This window comes from Priapulus caudatus, unplaced genomic scaffold, assembly GCF_000485595.1.
Source record: "Priapulus caudatus unplaced genomic scaffold, Priapulus_caudatus-5.0.1 Scaffold189, whole genome shotgun sequence".
In the NCBI taxonomy this organism is placed as follows: domain Eukaryota; kingdom Metazoa; phylum Priapulida; class Priapulimorpha; order Priapulimorphida; family Priapulidae; genus Priapulus; species Priapulus caudatus.
In genome coordinates, this window is record NW_014577250.1 from 402373 (window position 1) to 417910 (window position 15538).

Consider the following 15538-nt stretch of genomic DNA (forward strand, 5'->3'; position numbering starts at 1 on the left):
AATTAGGGTAATTAAAACATTAAGTATCTGGACTTTTTGGACACGCAAATAAACACATAAAGACACACTTTTGGCCAGTTTTATTGATGTAACATCGAACATGGATAACTACTTAAGGTATTTATGACCCCAAAAAAAATCGGCTTTTTACTACTTTTAGGTGAAAAATCACCTATAACTCAGAATGAACATTGAAGTCCTACGGCATGTTTCGATCTTACAGGCTACATATAGTCATACATAGTACTAAAGTAGTGGTTCTTCCGTAAAATATCGTAGGCCCAAAGAATATATTAGTGCTGTATCATTAAGAATATCAATTTGACAAATCACCTAAATTTAAGCCTGTTGGGTAAAATATTGCATAAAAATGTGAACGAATAATCGCTGTTTGCACATAAGACTTTTTTTGAGAAAATAACTATAAACTCATCAGACTTGTTGTTATTTTCTCGCACTGTGTTAAGAGACAATTGTTAATAGATCCTGCTGATATTTCATATACAGTGAATTATATTCCTATAGGCCACCTCACTACAGCAAATACGTCCTCCTTTTACCATAGTTTTATGGCCATTGTTCAAACATTTCTGCCCAAGCATGCCTACAAAAAATCTTATTCACGCTTCCAAAGGTCTGGTTCTTTAGTTAGGTCTGTTAATCTGTAAATCAGTAATCTGTAATCTGTAATAATCTGTTAATTAGTTTAGTCTGTAATTCCTAACGTTTTGCATAGAAAACCCTGTCTCTGTGAAAATGCCCATGACAGCAAAAATGCTCTCGATTTCCATTCAACCTTGATAGCGCTGGGTATGGTTACTCAAGGGTGGAATAAATAAACTCTAGCTACCTTTGACTTAAGAGGGGGCAGTGGGCAAAGTTTCTCTCCCACACACCTCACGCTATACACTTCACACACCTTCTCCATCACTCAACCTCTTTCAGCAAACCTTCTGACACCTCCCGTCACACACACCCATTTGTGTACCCATCTCGTGCGCACTCTCCTCCCGTATACCCTCCTCCCACATACTCTCCTTCTGTACATCCGTCCTTTCACCTTCCTCCTGAAAAACCTTGTCCCACAGCACACCCTCCTCCCTAATACCCATCACACACACCCTCTCCTGCCGCACACCCTGCCCCCTCAGCCTCCCGCAGAACCCCCATCTCCCACACATCCTTCTCCCATACACCCTCTTCCAGATGGCCCTTCTCCATCACACCTATCTCCTGCACACCCTCTTCCAGCACACCCATCTCATACAAACCCTCTTCCCTCCTACTCTTCTCCCACACACCCTCTTCCAGCTGGCCCTTCTCCCTCGCACCCTTCTCCTGCACACCCTCTTCCAGCACACCCATCTCATACAAACCCTCTTCCCTCCTACTCTTCTCCCACACACCCTCTTCCAGCTGGCCCTTCTCCCTCGCACCCTTCTTCTGCACAGCGCCTCTTCCAGGCACACCCATCTCATCAAATCCCTCTTCGCCTCTACTCTTCTCCACACATCCTCTTCATATCGCACCTTCTCTCTGCAACACCCTCTTCTAGCCCACACCATCTCATCAAACCCTCTTCCCTCCTACTCTTACTCCCACACAACCCTCTTCCAGCTGGGCCCTTCTCACCTCGCACCCTTCTCCTGCACACACCTCTTCACAGCCACACCCATCTCATACAAACGCTCTTCCTCCTATCTCTTCTCCACACAGACACGCCTCGTCCATCGCACCCTTCCTTGCCACACCCTCTTCTAGCCACACCCACTCATACCAAACCCTCTTCCCTCCTACTCTTCTCAGCCACACACCCTCTCCAGCTGCGCCCTCTCTCGCCCACGCACCATTCTCCTGCCACACCCTCTACTAGACACCCACTCAATACAAACCTCTTCCCTCCTACTCTTCTCCACACACCTCTTCAGCCTGGCCCTCTCACCTCCCACCTCTCGCTGCACCACTCCTTCTAGCACACCCAATCTGACATACAAACCCTCTTCCCTACCTACTCCTTCTCCACAACAGCACCTCTTCAGCGTGGCCTTTCTCCCCTCGCACCCTTCTCCTGCACACCTCTTCCAGCACACCCATCTCATAAAACCTCTTCCTCCTAACTCTTCTCCCACACACCCCTCCCCTTTTTCCATCGCACGCCTTCTCCTAGCCACACCCTCTTCTAGCACACCAAACTCATACAAACCTCTCTTCTCTCTCTACTCCTTCTCCCAGCCTCCCTCTCCTGAGCTCCCTCCTTTGCTCCTCGCCACCCTTCTGCTGGCAACACCTCTTCTAGCACACCCATCTCATAGCAAGACCCTCTCTTCGCCTCCTACTCTTCTCCCACAACAGCCCCTCTTCCAGCTGGCCGCCTTCTCCCTCGCACCCTTTCCTGCACACCCTCTTCAAGCACACACATCTCATACAACCCTCTTCCCTCCCTACTCTCTCCCACACACCCTCTCCGAGCTTGGCCTTCTCCCTCGCACGCCTTCTCCAACTGCACCAACCCTCTTCTACAGCACCCATCTCATAAAATCCACTCTTCGCCCCTACTCTTTCTCCCACACACTACCTCTTCCAGCGACCCTTCTCCCTCACACCCTTCTCCGCCAACGCAGCGATCCTCCCTTCCAGACATAACCAGCCCGTCCAGATCTAGACCCACACGTGGGAACTAAACAGGCGATGACAGTGCCAACGCGGCGATCCGCATCGCGGGCTCGTGACCGCGCGACGCCGCACAGCGGAGAAAGCGGATCAGCATTCCTGCACGACCGCCGCAGGTTCATTACAGCCGCCGGAGAGGCACGGCTTCACTTGAAGCGCAAAAGAAGATCAGCTGTGCGTGGCATGGCGGGAGCGAGGCGATTAGCACACACTTCTGATTATAGCAGCTTGTTTGCTTAACTGCAACTACACGCCAGGCACCAGTGTGCTTGCTTGCGTCATCGGCGGCGGGCTGAACCCAGTTCCGAAATTTGGGCATGCAACTCCATAAATGTGATGACTCGTGACCTAGTAGTTGCCGAGTGCATCCACGTACTTAAAGCATCTGACGTAGTTGAGCTTTCGTCCCTTTCATCCCTACCCTCCCTCTGCTCTCATTCCCTCTCTAGATTTCCCAAACGTACGGACAACATGGTAGACACCATAATATACAACACAATGGCTAACAATGTGACGAGCAGTGAGAGCTTAAAATGCTACGCAAGGAAGGATCCACTCTGTATATTTAAATTTTTTATACTTGCCGTTTTATGGCCTTAAGTGCTGTCACTGTACAACAATGTGTTCACTTTACGTTAACGGAAACTATGATACGTACCTTTATAATGTTTATACTGGTGCACTTTAATAATAAATTCCCTGCACTTATCGCTGCTGGCAGATGCTGTATTCCAGGTTTACATTACCGACGCAAAATCTGAGAAAAAGACAAAAAGATAAATTTCCTTTATTTGCTCATCTTTACTGTCTCTAGTAACTAACCTCGTGCCGGTTCAACACCAGCAACTGATGCTCTACCAACAACTCGGCGTACCTAAACAACTCCATTCACAACACACGTTCTATCAACTTTCTCTTTTCTGCTAAGCTTCATTTACCAACAATATCCTTCCTCTAGCAAATAACTGTTAATTGACCTCGTTTCCAGCTACCCTACTATTATTACAAATCTTCTCTCCATCAACCTCACTTAACTCAAGTCTCCCTCATATCCACCTCTTCTATATAACGACGTATTTTTACTCCGAAGTGTCATGCTATCCTCTTAAACCCTATCCCCATTCTTTCTTTATATCTAACCGCTATAAAATACTTCCAAAACTGTACATTTGTCTACGTTTTGATTTTTTTGCTACATGAGCTATCAACCACAAAAATCAGAGCACACTTGGTGTCTCTCGACGATAAAGGATAAAATTTGTGCCTATTACCTACTGGGAACTACATTCACATTAAATATAGATCAGATTCAGCAGCAAATATTCTGCCTTTTACTGTTCAAGAAATGTACAAAGTGTGATTAATGACTCACAGGAAATTTCATTTTAACCAAATTTAGCTTTTGAAATTTTCACTGTGACATTGTAGCCTCATAGTCAACATCCAGGCATGTATAGATTCTACTAGCAAACCCGGCAGTCAAATTCTTTCTAACAGACAGTAAACAAATCCATGTTTAACCCTCCTCTTGAGCGTCAAAGGTTATCTGACATTTCTTCGCATGTCAGCAGAAGGTGCATTCATTGCGTCCTTCAATAAAGCCATAAAAATCTAGGTCACCGCTGAAACAAAAAAGTTTTTCAATCGCTCCGTCAGACCATGTCCTCAGAAAATGTCTAAAATCCTGCCCTGTGCGCCATTGACCTTTGACCTGTGACCTGCCAATTTCGGCACAGTGATGGCTTTTCCTACCATGATGCTATACACCGAACTATCACGAGCCTAGGTCGAGCCGTTTAGATTTTGTGCCGCCGCAATTCTGCATTTCCTCCCTATACCTTATACCTTAAGTTAAGGAGTGAATGTTCCCCCTTCTTTTACACCTCTTGACCTTTGACATTTGACCCCCAGCTTCAACATCCCAACTCGTTTTGACGATCCCCCCCGATGTGCCGAATATCGTGACCGTACGTCGAGCGGTTAAGATTTGTGCCCAACTGTTGACACACGGAGGGACGCACGGACAGACGGACGCACGCTCATGCGATTCTACAAGCTGCATCTGACTATGTCAGATGAGCTAATTAACCAATACCACATCTACCATCCAACTTATCATATAAATGCTCATTTCGCCATTACATTTTAACATGCGAGCGAGATCACTTAGTCACGTTAGTGACTCACGACCACTTACTCACTTGTGTTTACTGGGACCTTAGTCCAAAACAAAATTGTATGCTCGTAAGCTCGAACTAAAAATAGCAGACGTGACCACAGGCACTTGGAATGTTTCAATAGTAAAATGATGGTAAATAAACACGAAATGTATTGCCTACCAAAGTCTTAATGTTGCTCTACTCCCTTTCGCCTATTATTGCCGATAACTTCATGTAAATGCCGTTCATGCCGCTGTGCACAAACAACAAGAATAAAGTCTAGAGAAAAAAGGAAATTCAGGGTGCGAAATTAACGCGAGTCCGAAGTCAAATACTCCCTGATTTACTGTCGGACTCCCTGATTTGACATTTATATGCAGGAGTCGTGTGACTCCCAGAAAATTCTGTTATACAAATTAGTAGTACTTAGTTCGTTCCAGAGGAAGGCCTCGCGGAATTACCCTATTTTTTCAGCAAATGTCCAAAGAAAATTTGGCAGACGTGCATGGCAATAATTTTCAAAACAAGCACATGTGTTATTGCTGCTATGCTTTAGTTTTGAACTTCAGACTGCGGACTCCCTCATTTTGCTACGGACTCCCTCTTTTTGAGGGCAGGGAGTCCGTTGGACAGTTCAAGGATAGAGATGATGTCCAGGACAGTGATTGGATAGGATGACGTTTATTAGTGGACATGCTCTCTATCCTTGAGCCCGTTGGACTACCTTGTTCAAAAGTTAATTTCTACCCCTGAAATTACTGGCAATAATACTAATAGGCGAAAGGGTGTAGCGAAAAACATTGAGACCGGTCTTCGTTATAGTCCCTAGGACTTTTGAAGGCTAATACGTATGAGATTATGAGGTTATGAGGTTACTGGTACATTTCGTGTTTATTTACCATCATTTCACTATTGAAAATGAAACGTTCAAAGTGCCTGTCGCGCCACAGGCACTTGGAGCGTTTCAATAAAATATAATGCTAAATAAATACGAAATCTATTTACTACCAAAGTCTTAATGTTTCTATACTCTCTTTCACCTATTATTGCCGACAATTTCCTGTACATGCCGTCCAAATGCTCATCTTCAACAAACGCTGGCTGCCGCCATGGCTGCCGCTGCACACCGACACATAAATATATAGCAGGTAGGAAAGCGTGCTGCCAAAATTCGTTCGACGCTCGCTTGATTTCATACTAATACAACACAAATATTCAACCATTCTACTCCATCTTTGTTTCTATTTGAAGAACAGTGTTCACTTGTATAAAATTTAAAACATACTGTCTGTGTTCGTAACCGAGCTGTGTCACGCGAAATCACACAAAGCCAGAAGGTTAGAAGCATAGAATGGTTGAATATTTGTGTTGTATTCGTATGAAATCAAGCAAGCGTCGAACGAATTTTGGCAGCACGCTTCAAATAGAAACAAAGATGGAGTAGAATGGTTGAATATTTGTGTTGTATTCGCGAATTTTGGCAGCACGCTTTCCTACCTGCTATATATTTATGTGTCAGTGTGCAGCGCAGGGCGTCAAGTGACAAGTGACGCTCAAAAAATAGGAAAATAGGAATTTCAGATGTGGAAAAATAGAAGGAAAATAGGAATTTTGGTGAGAAAATACATGTTAAATAGGAATATTTGTTGCATTAGATGGCCTCCCAACACCCCTACAGCCATCCCGAACCACCACAAATGGTTTTATTAATATACATATTTGGAGTTACATCACATGCGAACAATATTTTGAGGTTTTAATGAGAAATGCATGTTAAAATTGATAAGCATTGTTTATACATGCATAAGCACCCATACATGCACTACTCCAAAATAGTATGACGTACATGTATACATGGGCGGATCCTGCTTTTTGAAAAAGGGGGGGGGGGTCCAGTAAGAAATAAAGGGCACTTTTATAAAAAAAAAAGTGCCGAAGGCAGCTTATGCGACGTGTCTAAGGCACGTTGCCACTTAAGGGGGGGGGGGTAAGGGGACCTCCCCAAAGAATGCAAGATGGAATTCCAAATTTTTAAGCAGAAAATGATCTTTTATGTGTTCCCTTTTTTGGGGGGGTAAAAAGGGGGGAGGGGTCCGGACCCTCGTGGACCCCCTTCTGGATACCACATACCCCACATCCAACTGAGAAACAACTTACTGAAATAATAATCTGTGATACAGTTAAAAGAGTAAGATAATAGCTAATTCCCTATTATGGTCCCCTACTAGTGTCCCTATTATGCTTACTCATGAGTATTACGTTAATCTAGAAGTAAGACCCGAGGTGAGGGGTCTGGGGGTCCTGCCTCCACTGAAACTTTGTTGAAAAATTGGAAACACGCTGAAATGTATAATTCCTGATTCTGAGAAGGATCATAATAATGCTGATTCAGAAAAAAATGTAAAAGCCTCAAAAATAGGAAAAAATAGGAAGTTTGTCCAGGAAATAGATGGGAGAGAATAGTGAATTATGCCCAGAAAATATCGGAATGAAACTAGGAAAAAATAGGCAACTTTGACGCCTGGCTGCAGCAGTCAAGCTTTTGTTGCAGGATGTGAGCATTTGGACGGTATTACAGGAAGATTGTCAGCAATAATAGAGTGAAAGTAAAGTATAGAAAATTAATTATTGGTATAATAGTAGGATTTTCGGTAATTTATTTAACATTATAATTTCATACTTTATTGAACGGCAGTGGCTACGGTCGGAAACCGGTCGCCACTAGCCGCTAGAGCTACGCATCCGGTACAGTCCACTCACACAGTGATCGCGTGAAGACTCTGCTGTAGCACGCCAGATGATTGCACCAACGGCGACGCCTTGCTGTATTGCCGAAAATAATTACAATATCATTGCACGGTGATGCCATCTATCCTTTCATCCTGCCTCTCTCGCTCTCTCGTCTCTCTCTCTACTCACACAACACGCACAGCTCTCTCTCGCTCCACACATGCACAGCTCTCTCTCTCTTCACATGCCACAGCTCTATCTCTCTCACACACACCACGCACAGCTCTCTCTTATTCTCTCTCGACACACCACACATACCGCTATCTGAGGCTATCTTCTCTCTCTCTCTCTTTCTCTCTCTCCACGCATACTAACAAGGCATACACATTTCCCTCTCTTCTCTCTCTCGTCCTCTGTTCACACACACACGCTAACAGAACACACACACACAGCACACACACACTACACACGCACGCACGCACGCACGCACGCACGCACCGCACGCACGCACGCACGCAGCAACGCACACACACACACACACACTAATTCCCTCTCTCTCTCTCACGCATACACACAATACACATTAGACCTACCTCTCTCTCTCTCTCTTTCTCGTCTCTCTCTCTCTCTCTCTCGTCGCTCTTCTCTCTCTTCTCTCTCTCTCCTGTCTCTCTCTCTCTCTTCTCATCTCTCATTCTCTTCTCTCTCACACACACACACATAGTTGACATACACCAACACACACCGGGCAAATCACGCAGAGTCGTTCCGTTGCGCAATAATGCGTTGTGCGTGTCGCAAAATCATATGTGGATGGATGTCCCGACGCGTAGACCAGCGGCTCCTCGTCTCGGAACCTGGGTGCGTAGACACGACCTTTATGAAGTTTATCGAAACGCTCCAAGCTGCCCAAGAGTGCCTTTGCGGGCGGTAGTGTCGACGCGACGGGACGCCGACGCGATTAAACTTTGGGAGTAAATTTGTAGTCAATCAAACGAACATTACGCCGAGAAATAGGCAACTAACACGACATTTTGTTGATTCCTGCCATGCGTTATAATTACCTACGGAAATCTTACCGAGCTAAAAGTCACATCAGCATCAATCACTGCGCCGAAATGTAGTGTGTTTCCGCCCTCACCAAACAATATGGTTCGCGGTGAACTCAAATTGGACATCACGAGATAGACTGGTACCCCCGGTTCCCACCTCTCGGCGTTTTAGTTACTCTCGATGGATGGTAATCAGATGGAAGTTACGCATCGAGAAACTTAAGCCGAGAGCGTGGGGTCCGGCGGACCAGCTAATCCACGACCCAGGACAGTGGGAAAAACCCGAAAGCGGCCGGAAAAACCTAGATTTCCCGAAAACGAACCATCCGCGCCTCGTAGACACTTGTTTAGATAGGACTTGTGAACACAGTATACTCATAGATACCGATCCATACACATTATCTATCTACTATTTATCTATCGTACCTATCTATCTATTATTTATCTATCTATCTATCTATCTACCCTATCTATCTATCTATCTATACTATCTAATTTACCTATCTATCTAATCTATTTAATATCGTAATCTATCTATAATCTACTATCTATCTATTTTCTAATCTATCTAATCTATCTATCTATCTATCTATCTATTCTATCTGATCTATCTATGCTACCTAAATCTCATCTATCTATCTATCTCTCTAATCTATCTATCCAGTCCAATCCAATCGTCCGTCAGCCGTCCGTTTATCATCTAGCCATCTATCTATCTATCTTATCTCATTTATTTACCTTATTTATAGCTTTATAAGCATTTGGGGTGTTTTGGCATGTGTGACTAGAAATTGGTACATGATTCTTAATAAACCAGAAATAATATGTCCAATCATTTATCCAATGACAGTGTTGAGTGTTGTTGCGTAGTGTCCTGCGATATTTACTTTCAGAAGTTCAGGTAATTAAACTACGGCTACAAAGTTGACATCGGATAAGTTCTCAGAGGGACTATACTCTAGTAGGAAATAATATAGGTATACTCTGTGATATTTGCTATCAAAGATCGTTATTAGTGCCGGTAAAGAGCCTCCAGCACTATACGGATCTTGATTTTCTATCTATACCAGCGTCTCTATATTTTTCATGCAGAGGACTCATGCAATCTAAAAACGGGGCGGCTGTTCCACAAAATTTTTGCACGAACGTTTGAATGATAGTTCCTTTAGACATTAATACGAAATATATACTTGGTATTTTATTTTATTGATTTTAACTTAGTGAAAATATATTTGGAATGATTCCTGATTTTGCTAACCGCAAAGATGACGAATTAAAACACATTCTATACGGCCTGGTGTTTATCTAATCCCAATAGATGGCGCTTGAGAAAGACGGGCACAAAAGAGTGAGGGAAAAGCGCAAGTATCTGGCCATAAAAAGTTTGAAATTCTTGATTTGCGTCAATTCCTGCAACATTCTGAGTAACCATGTCCGAAAGAAAAGTGCTTTAAATGTATGATTGTGGAACTATCGACGCATATTATATAATATATTGCTTACATTAGCAAAGTGGGGACGGCGTTAGGCGTTACGGTGGCTGATGCGTGGTTCCTTAGGCTAAAATTTGGGTTTAGCCCTAACTTAAGTACCATAGCCTATGGGGCTAGGCTATGGACAAGAGTAGATAATAACACAAGAGGTTGACACACCCGGGGCCGTTTCACGAAGCTGTACTGAACTTAAGCTATAATGAAATCACTACCGGGGTAATCATGACTTAACGTTCCCGTAATTATGATTTTAAGATTAGCTTAATCATACCAAAAAATCTGTTTCACGAAGCGATTTACAGTGCCATATCTTAACTAATCACATAATTAGCCGACTTCAACATGAATAGACGTGGTACTCGCCCTCCCCTCTTCGGCTTAGTTACTCGATGGGAATCGAGTAATGAGGTGGCGAGCGAGTACCAGTCTAAAACAAATTACACGGAGGTACCGGTATTCAATATGGGACCAGTACGCCAAAAATATCTTCAAGTTTCAGCTACATGAAAGAGGAATTAATTTGTAATATAATGATTGAAGTAGGTACAGCAAATCTTTAGAATAATTTAAAATTTCCTTGGCGAAAAAAGTGAAGTAAATTTCCAATTGGGAAAAAAATTTTCTGCAGCGTACTTAAATATACAGTACTACCTACTTCTAAGTTCTACTAGCAACTAATTATGATTAGTGGATTTAATCATGCTCCTGAGTAGAAGTTAAATAGTGTGATTAAACTTAATCATGATTAAAGTTCTAATTTACGCTTCGTGAAAACAAGTCACTTTAATTTTAAGTAGCGAGAAGTTAATCATGATTAGTGATTTAAATGCACGATTCAATACTTAAGTACGGCTTCGTGAAACCGGCCCTGATTCCCGCATTTTTAACCGATTTTTCTCATCAAAAATTTGGCCCACCAATTAAAGAAGGCAAGCTTGTATACGTCCTCAGCATATCTTATGACCACTAATCACTCACCTTTCGTGGTACTGATATTCGTTTACATATATTTTGCTAGCGTATTGGGTTCAAGGATAGAGATGATGTCCAGTACCGGTGATTGGATAGGATGATGTTAGTTGATAAGGATAGGACTGGACATGTTCTATCCCTGAGCCGGCGTTATTGCCTGTAAATTCGTAATCTTCAACGAGCTGAATTCGCACAATTTATCCGCTATTGTGTTAGCAGGTGTTAAAAGCCAAATTTGAAAGCGTATAGTGGCAGGCGTGGATTTAGGGCCGGTTTGCCACCGGTTTTCCAGAAACCGATCACAGGGCTGAGTGATCTTCAAAATTGACCCTCAAAATTCATCAGATGCACCCAAATATAGCCTTGGTTTTTTTTTTAATCCCGGGGGGGGGCGGCATTTACCCTGGCATTCTCCTAGCTGTGACTAGAAACTTATGGAAACTCGTCAACCCAAATCATCTGCGATCTGCCCCTATCTCATCTATCCTATACCGATAACGTGCCCCACCACTTCACTGCCAGTTGCAGGTCAGCAAAAACGAATACGATTCGCTGTGTTGCCAGTATTGGTTACATAATTAACGATATTTTAATTATTTTTACAGCTCACTATTTTGAAGGATACATCATGAAAAACGGATAAATGCTTGTGAGGGCTGCCTGCTTAGAAAGTAGTGCATTCGTTTCAGCACGCACGGCAAGCACACACGCACGCACCGCAACGCACGCACAACCAGGGAAAACCTTGTTAACATAATCTAGGATGAGAATGTGAATCTTTACTCGTACATTCAACGTGGGTTCGCTTGGGTATTACTGACTTAGACATAATATAAAAAGTACGCACGTTGTTCCTTCGTCGCTGTGACCAGGCGCCATACCCTAAGGAAACCATGGCAATGCCACGATTCTTGCCCATGAAGTTCCGCAGATTTCTTCTGCGCTGGTAGATGGCAGGCGTACTCCACCTACACAGATGAAATAATGCCAACGTTGCTGATGAAAGACTGCTGCTCAATCTCGATTGAGAATTTGAATTACGAGTTCCAAATCAGCTACGACGACAAAAATATATTCTCAATAACTCTTATCTACTGCCCTCTAAATTCCCTGATGATTATATAATAAAATTATGTAATTAATAATGATTAATCATGAGTAAGTAAGTACTCTGAAGTTATTATCAAAACAATCCTAATAATAGAATTATCAAATAATAATTTTATAAAAATATAATAATAACTCATACTGATATCAATAGGCCACAAATGAGGAAAAACTGAATACTCGTACCAAACTCCGCTTCGCATAAACGATTTTTTTTATTGAGAGCCGTATCCAATTAAGTGCCTGTTGATCTTGTGCGGTTGGTCGGAAGAGAACGATGGAAAAACAAATGTGTACGGTGTGTCTGAGTGCCGCCGGGCGCGTGTGTGTTGTGTATCGCCTCGCTCGTCCCATAGCCCTCCCTCGTCCCCCTCGCTCTACCATCCTCTCCTGCTTCCTATTCGCCCCTCCTCCACCTTTTCTCCGAATAAAGATGAGCAGAGAACAGGGTGCTCAATGTACTTGTACCGTGCTGAGCTTGGTTTCTGAATTGTCATGGCCAGCGGCGTTGCATTGTGAAGAGTAATTTTAAAAATCGGACATATTGGTTCCGCTTTGCAATCTTTTTGAAATCGAACAACGGGCTCGCTATCCAAACATTTTATTTAGACGGACATTAGCAAGATAAACATTCGACTAAACTGACTTCCGCGCATAGCTCTATTAGCGTTATTGACGAATGTGTTCTCGACAAAGGGCTCCGGGATAACCTACATGCAACGATGGTGTTGCAATAGCTGCTCCGTGTAAGCAATGCGCGGCATGACCATAGCTCAAAACAAACATTCGCCTGCACAGTGGCTTCGTAGTATTGCTCGATGTTGTCATTCTTAAGAATACATCGTTCACAAGTATCGTTTGCAAGAATACATCGTTAACGAGTGTCGTTCGCAAGAATACATCGTTCACGAGTATCGTTCGCAAGAATACATCGTTCACGAGTATCGTTTGCAAGAATACATCGTTCACAAGTATCGTTTGCAAGAATACATCGTTAACGAGTGTCGTTCACAAGAATACATCGTTTACGAGTATCGTTCGCAAGAAAAACTAAGCCAAGAAATGTTGCTACGCTACCTGCTCATCTACACTCTGATGATGTCAACCTGTGCACTGGCAACGAACAACCCCTCGACCTCATCAGTCTGCAAAATTCCGCCTGCCACTAACAGCAGCAGAGTTATACTGCAGCATGGAGTTAGAACCCGCTATGGAGTGGAACAACTAAATGGCTTGCACATGAACGTGGGATTCTACACTCCGCAAATTTTGGCAGACGATACTTCGTTAGTACTGTGTTCGAAGACGTTGTTAACGGACTTGAGCAAGTACCTGAATTTTACATTTACACTTCATATTCGACATACGGCGCAGGACGAATTGACTGCAATGAAGAATGGATCGTTGGACCTAGACATTTCTATGTTCATCAGAACACACCAGCGTGCGCGCAGCATGAAATTCCTTAGACCACTACTCGATAGTTACTATGTGGTAATTATTAAAAGGCCACGTGAGAAAAAGACCATGTTTAACATTCTCGATCCATTTGATACCTATATCTGGCTATGCATGGTCGCATATTCACTTATAACAGCAGCCACTATGACGGCTATCGAGAGAATGTCACAAAGGAGCAATGGTCTACAGGAAAATGAGGAAACTGCGCAAGGAATATTTTACCATTTGGGCTACATGTTTGGATCATTCCTACAGCAGGGTGGAGTTAGTTTGCCTCTCCATCTTCCATCTAGAATATTACTATCTATATGGTGGTTCTTTGCTCTTTCTATCTGCGCACTGTACACTGGTAATCTGTTTAGCTTTCTTACAGTGAAGCCAACAATTCAGTATCCGTTTAGGACACTAAACGAGTTCGCCCATCACCCAACGATCATCCCAACAGCCCTGGAAGGGTGGGCAATATTGGATAAGATGCAGCAACAACCTTCAGAATCTGATCTTGGAAAAATGTGGCAGAAAATGTCCGGAGATAGTCGGGCGGTAGTCAGCAACATAGACGCAGCGATAGAACTAGTCGTCACGGGAAACTATGGATTTATCAAAAATGTAATAGGCGCTGAGGATATTTGTCGTCTAGACTATGAATCAACTGGAACTTGCAGACTAGTTATTGCGCCGTTAAAAATTCCAGCAAACACCAGGTCATGGATCGTACCACTTAATAGCACACACGCACACGCCATCAACAATGGTCTACAGTCGTACATGGAAAGCGGTCTCTTCGAGCTGCTCCGCAAGCGGATCTTTTCACACGGAATACCCACATGCTCGCAGGAGATGGGAACAGGAATTCAAGCACAGAGTCTTGACCTAGAAACAATGTATGGTATAATGCTTGTGCTAGCGATAGGATTACCCAGTTCTCTGGCTTTCTTCCTACTGGAGGTTATCATAGTGAAGTGGAAGAGAAACGCGGGGCGGTTATGTTGCACAGTGTAGTAAGGTGTATTCATATAGCACGTGAGGTCCTTGTCTTTGTTTAGTACTATACACACACACACATACACACACACACACGGCAATCAGCAGAGCGTCCCGTTGCGCAATAATGCGTGTGCGTGTCGCAACATCACTATGTGAGATGGATGTCCGGACGCGTAGACCAGCGGCTCCTCGTCCGGAACCGGTCGCGTAGACACGACCTTTATGAAGTTTATCGAAACGCTCCAAGTGCCAAGTGCCTGTGCGGGCTGTGGTCGACGCGACGGGACGCGACGCGATTAAACTTTGGAGTAAATTTTGTAGTCAATCAAACGAACATACGCCGAGAAATAGGCAACTAACACGACATTTGTTGATTCCTGCCATGCGTTATAATTACTACGGAAATCTTACCGAGCTAAAGTCACATCAGCATCACACTGCCCGAAATGTAGTTTGTTTCCGCCTCCACCAAACAATATGGTCGTGACTCATGACATCACGAGATAGACTGGTACCCGGTTCCACCTCTCGGCTTAGTTACTCGATGGATGGGTAATCAGATGGATAGTACGCATCGAGTAACTAAGCCGAGAGGTGGGTCCGGGTACCAGTCTAATCACGACAGGACAGTGGGAAAACCCGAAAGCGCCGGAACCTAGATTTCCGAAACGAACATCCGCGCTCGTAGAACTGTTTAGATAGACTTGTGAACACAGGTATACTCATAGATACCGATCCATACACATATCTATCTATCTATTTATCTATCTACCTATCTATCTATCTATTTATCTATCTATCTATCTATCTACCTATCTATCTATCTATCTATCTATCTATCTATCTATCTATCTATCTATCTATCTATCTATCTATCTACCTATCTATCTATCTATCTATCTATCTA

The 15538-nt window shown here is 43.5% G+C and overlaps 1 protein-coding gene across 1 annotated transcript in view; it reads right to left on the reverse strand.

Annotated features, from left to right (window-relative positions):
• Window positions 1–15126, reverse strand: part of LOC106806994 (synaptosomal-associated protein 25-like) — a gene marked incomplete in the record, with an annotated part of 123821 nt that extends 108695 nt beyond the window's left edge. Inside the window, 1 exon segment of the mRNA XM_014809190.1 lies at window positions 15043–15126.
• Between the last annotated feature and the right edge of the window lie 412 nt (window positions 15127–15538).